The sequence below is a fragment of the Delphinapterus leucas genome, chromosome 17 (genome assembly GCF_059928025.1).
Source record: "Delphinapterus leucas isolate spDelLeu-1000000601 "Yukka" chromosome 17, BTC_Dleu_Yukka2, whole genome shotgun sequence".
NCBI lineage: Eukaryota > Metazoa > Chordata > Mammalia > Artiodactyla > Monodontidae > Delphinapterus > Delphinapterus leucas.
In genome coordinates, this window is record NC_143145.1 from 10,212,549 (window position 1) to 10,218,409 (window position 5,861).

General features: G+C 42.6%; 1 pseudogene; it reads right to left on the reverse strand.

Moving 5' to 3' along the window:
• Positions 1-4,471: 4,471 nt before the first annotated feature.
• Positions 4,472-5,337, reverse strand: LOC149746908 (cytochrome b-c1 complex subunit 7 pseudogene; annotated as a pseudogene).
• Between the last annotated feature and the right edge of the window lie 524 nt (positions 5,338-5,861).

Consider the following 5,861-nt stretch of genomic DNA (forward strand, 5'->3'; position numbering starts at 1 on the left):
AGCTCAGTCTGCTTGGAACAGACACAGCCCTAAGCAGGCGCATGGCTAGCTCTCTTTGGGAGTCTGATCACATACGGTCCGTGGAGAATCGGTTCTTCTCTGGGTACAAAGGCTGGGAGTGAAGGGGGCCAACCCTCTGGTGCGTCAGCCTCCTAACCGGTCCTCGAGTCTTTCAGTCCATTCTCCACACTGACGTCAGGGTCAACTTTCTGCAGCAAATCTGACTGTTGACCCTGCTCCTCCTCACTGTTGCCCTCAAGATCAAGTTCAAAGCCCTTAGCTTAGCCCGCCAGCTCCTTCACGGCTTGACTCCAACCCAGCTCTGCAGCCTCTGTCCCTCTACAGCCTCTCTGACACATTTCAGGCCAGCTACATGGAGCCATTTGCTATGCTCTTTCAGGGCTGTGGACTTCCAAGGAAGGATATGAAGAGCAGAGAAGAGTGGAGATGTTCCAGGCTGCACAAAGGTGGCAGAGGCATGAGTTTGGAATACGGTGGATGTATTCAGGGCCCAACACTTTGGATGTGCTCTACACATTGGCCGGAATGCCCTTTCTTCTCTCTTTCCAGCTGTTAAGCTTGGCCACATCGTTAATATCCAGCCCTGCTGTACTCACCTCTCTAAAACTCTTCTTCTTTTTTTTTTTTTTTTTTGTGGTACACGGGCCTCTCACTGCTGTGGCCTCTCACTGCTGTGGCCTCTCCCGGACGTACAGGCTCAGCGGCCATGGCTCACGGGCCCAGCCGCTCCGCGGCATGTGGGATCCTCCCGGACCGGGGCACGAACCCGTGTCCCCTGCATCAGCAGGTGGACTCTCAACCACTGCGCCACCAGGGAAGCCCCTCTAAAGCTCTTCTTAATCTGTCCAGGTAAAGATGAAGTCTCCCTCCTCTGTGACCAGGAGCATTTTGTGAACAGGTCAATACCACCTGAGGTATGGCAGCGTCCTTTACGTACATGTGGCTGTTTCTTCACTAGGCTATTGAGGCAGACGCTGTAGCCCTAGATTCTAGCCTGGTACTTTGCATGTTGTGGGTGCTCAGTGTTTGCTGATATGGAGAATGGCTCTATCACTTCCTTTCCTTCTACTGAATAATTCAATATGCCCCAGTAGATGGGGTTGACTCAGACTCAAGGACAACTGGAATATCTAAGAGGCTAGGGCCTAAGGGTCATATAGACCAACATTGTTATAGTACAGATAAGGGAAAAAGAGCCCAGAGATGTTAAGCAACTTACCCACTGTCACACAGGTAGTTTATAATTCAAACCCAATTCTGCTCTCAGGATTTTTCCCTTTTCTTTTCAACATTTCAAATATATTCTAAAAACTTACATATACTCATGGTTTTAAAAAGTTAAATACTCCAAAAGCGTGTCTAGTAAAATCAAATTCTTGCTCCTTTCCCTGACCCTCAGGCTCTCAGTTTCCAATCAGCAGTTCATTGCTATGCTAATATTTGTATATATTTGCACAACACACACACACACACATATGTATATACACATATATCAGACTTTCTGTTAATATATATGCCCGTATATGAGATTCACCAGGTTTTACTTACACTCACAGTAACAAATATAGATCACAATTTTTCAAACTATGGATAATGATGCATTAAAATGTTATAAAATCAATTGATCAGGTCAGCATAGGTGTGATCTTGTTTGTTTTGTTTACTGAAAAAGAATGAAATGGGATGGAACAGAGGCTAGGACATCTAATATGGAAAGATGAAGTATTGTTCCATGACACTTCTGTTTCAGTTTTTTTTTTAATCAAGCCTGTGGAGGTATAATTTGCATATAATAAAAATTCACTTTTTTTAAGTGTAAAATTTGATGTGTTTTACCAAATACATTCAGTCATGTGACCACATCACAATCAAGATATAGGGCATTTCCACCACCCCAGAAAGTACCCTCGTGTTTCTCTAAAATCAATCTCTTCCCCCGTCTTCAGCAACCACCTGGCAACCACTGATTTGCCTTCTGTCAGGAGAGTTTTGCTTGTTTCCACATTAAACAGTTTGTGTTCTTATATATATTTGTAAGCTCCACGATGGCAGAGACTTTTTTTTTTAATCTGTTTTACTCACTGCTGTCTCTTCAATGCCTATTTCAGTGTCCGAAAATGTGGTGGTTACTCAATAAATATTTGTTGAAAGAAAATGAATGAAACAACAAACCAATGAATGAATGGATGAACCAGTTTGTGATGTAAACTATAGTTCTTACAGTGAGTTATGGTCAAAAAAGTTTGGAATTCCTGGCTGTAGACGATTCCATAGAGTCCGTACATTTGGAAATTTGTTCCATGTCATTTTAGAGCTGTCACAGTGCTTCTAAAGGCTGCAGAGTATTTCACTGTAAGAGTACACGGTACTTCTCTAACTGGTCCTCTGTTGATATACACAGCAGTTATTTCCAATCTTTTTCTACTAATAATATCCTTATACATATGTCACTAAGCAAATGTGTGCATGTATGTGTAGGATAAGCTCTGGAACGTGATATTGCTAGGTCAAGGGTTAGTGGCAGTTTTTATTTTGCGAGACATCGCTAAACGGTCTTGCAAAGAGGTTTTCCCATATTGCACTCCTCCAGCAATGCTGCAGAGTGCTGGTTTCTCACCCTTAATGTGTGAACAAACGTCTTTTTTTTTTTGCCAGCTTAATAGGTAAATAGGGCACCTTGTAGGAGTTTTCGTTTGCATTTTTTTAGCAGTGAGAGTAAGCCCCCTTTCTTGTGTTTAAAGGCCGCTGTTATCTATTTTTCTATGAACTTGGAACTCTCTGCTCAAGCCCTTTGCTTTTTCCTTTTGGGTTGTTAGTCCTTTTCCTTTTTCATCTGTGGGAATTTATAAAGGTCTTAAGGAAATTAGATCTCTGCGCCTCACATGTTGGAAACTTTTTTTTTCAGCCAAGTGTGTTGTTCATCTTTTGGCTTTATAGTCATTTTTGCAAGGCAGAATATGTTAATTTTGTGATATCGTATGTGTCAGTCTTCTTTTCTTATATGGATTCTGGATTTTGTGTCATGTTTAAAAAGACAAAGTCCTTCCCCATTTGGATATTATTTAAATGAAATCTCCATGTTTTCTTTTAATACTTTTATGGTGAGGGTCTTTTTTTCCATTTAAATCTTTGCTCCATCTGGAATTTATTTGGGTATGAGGATCTAAGAAGGAATCTGAACTTTGTTTTAGATGGCTACCATTTGTCTAAACATAACACCATTTATTAAATAATCTCCTTTTCTCCCACTGATTTGAAATGTCCTCTTAATCATAAAGTAAATTTCTATGAATATTTGGATCTATTTCTGTACTTTTCACACTGTTTTATTGATCTGTCTATTCATGCGCCATTACCAAACTGCTTAATTTATGTTAGCTTTATAATATATTTTAATGTCTTTCAGGATTAGATCACCTTTTATTTTTCATTTGATTATTCTCATCTATTTCTTTTTCCACATAAACTTTAATATCTTTAATTCCAGAAAAAATACCCTATTTTTCAACTGGGATTATGCTAAATTTAAATATTAATCTAGAGCCAGTTGGCAAATATGTAGTATGCAGCTTCCTCTCTTACAGATATTTTTCCATTTATTTGCATGTTTGTGTATGTTCTTCAGTAGCATCTTCAAATTTTATTCATTGACATCTTACACATAACCTGATAACTATATTCCTGGATATGTAATCTGATTGTAGCTATTCAAAATGGACTTCTTTCTTCCATTATATTTTTCTGTCTGTTTCTTATTTTGGAAGATACTGACTTTTTTACCCAGACATCTTACTGAATTCTATTGTTGGCAATGTTTTCTAATAGAATATCCTGGGTGCTGTGAGTATAAAGTCATATCTACAAGTAATGTCACCCTCCTCTTTAATGTTTACTGCTTTTATTTCTTTCTCCTTTCTGATCACATCAGCTATGCCTTGGGACTATTGTCTGGCAGTGACAGAGATCGTGGACTTATGTTCCTAGGTAATGGGCCTGCTTCTGGGTTTCATGGTTAAGCATGTATAGTGTGCGTCCTCACTCCCCCACAATGTCCTGTGTGTGCCCCCACTGTTTTTACAGCTGGGACTGAGGCAAGGGTGGCCCTAGGGAACAGAGGGAGAACAGAACTGATGCAGATAATGAGCAAAGTAGGTGGAGTCCGTGTCTCCAGCCCGGGGACCCACAGATGCCTCTGTCTCCTCTCTCCTCCTCTTCCAAACTCTCAGGCGGCCCCCTCCTCACACCGTGGCTCCCCACACCCAGCATCTCACCTCTCATCATGAAAGCTCACTGGAGCTCAGGTTCTAGTCCCAGAGCTGGTGCTGTCCACCTGAGCCTCAGTTTTCTCACCTGTAAGGTAGACTCCTACTCACCTGCTCTGCCTACTTCCTAAGGTGGACACGAAAGCAGCAAGGCAACCCTGAGGAATTTAGGCAGCTAGTGGCCCTCCAGCCACACACATTGTCCTTGTGATAATGACTTCAGCTCTCCAGCCAATGGAACCTGAATAGAGTTACGTGCATGGAGAGAGATGCTGCGGGACCGTTTCCTTTCAACTCCATCCCAGGCTTACACAACAGGCTCTGAGGACCAGGGTGAATCTCCAGGCTCTGTAGTCCTGGCTCTCAGCTCCCAAGCAGAACCCTGCCCTTCCCAGGGAAGGATAATAAATGGCAATGGCATTGCCGACTGGCTCACTGGGACCTCCAAGGGCAGAACTGCTTTTTCCAGGTCATGCTGGTTAAGAAGAGCCTCGACAGCCATGAAGGAAAACTTGCTATGGCCAATGTCAATGTCTGTCTGCCTGTCACTGCCAGTTGGGCAGCAAGTGGGTCTCTGCAGGGCAAAGGATCAGTCCACTAAAAATCTAGGCAGCCACTTCCAACTTCCAAAAACATTTTTCTTTTATTTTCCAACAATAATTATAATAGATATTTATTTGAAGTAATACATTTACAGCCCAGATAGTTCTACATTGTACATTTCAGGTTTAACCAACTTCATAAAACTACTTTAGGACAGCTGCATCCACAGATTTAGACTACATGATTATTTCTTTGCCCACTCTTCTCTCTCTTTTCTCTCCCAAATAACTTCTTTCAGGTGTGGTTCAAGGTAGAATTTATCCTCCTCATATTTTGTCCACTGCTCTGTAGGCAAGATCAGTTGCCTTACGGTCAGGTCCAGCGCTCTCTTAATGCGAAACACTGTGTCATTATAAAGGTTCTCAGGAAGCCTTCTTATGGCCTCTTTTGCGTCGTCATTCTTATATATTGTATCATCTTGCATTAAGCCCAGTTTATTCAACCCAGAAGCATCGAATACCCTCCAGCCACTTGCTTGATGCTGCAATGGCAGGCCTGCTCGCCATTTTGACCCAAGACAGAAGCATTGCCTGCTGGGTAAGTCCTAGAGCCAAAAACATTTTTCAAAATACACTGACAGGGTTTCCCTGGTGGCGCAGTGGTTGAGAGTCCGCCTGCCGATGCAGGGGACGTGGGTTCGTTCCCTGGTCCGGGAAGATCCCACATGTCGTGGAGCGGCTGGGCCCGTGAGCCATGGCCGCTGAGCCTGCGCGTCCGGAGCCTGTGCTCCGCAACGGGAGAGGCCACAGCAGTGAGAGGCCCGCGTACCGCAAACAAACAAACAAACAAAAACCAAAATACACTGACAAACAACAACTTGGGAAGGGAAAAAAAGATGTCGACCACAACTGTGAGTGTAAAGAACGTGGTCCTAGAGCAAACTGATGAGGTAAAATCATTAAGATTATCAATGGGTAAGTGGACAATTTCCAGAAGAAACAGCCAGGAAACATGTGAGTTCTTTTTTCTTCTGTC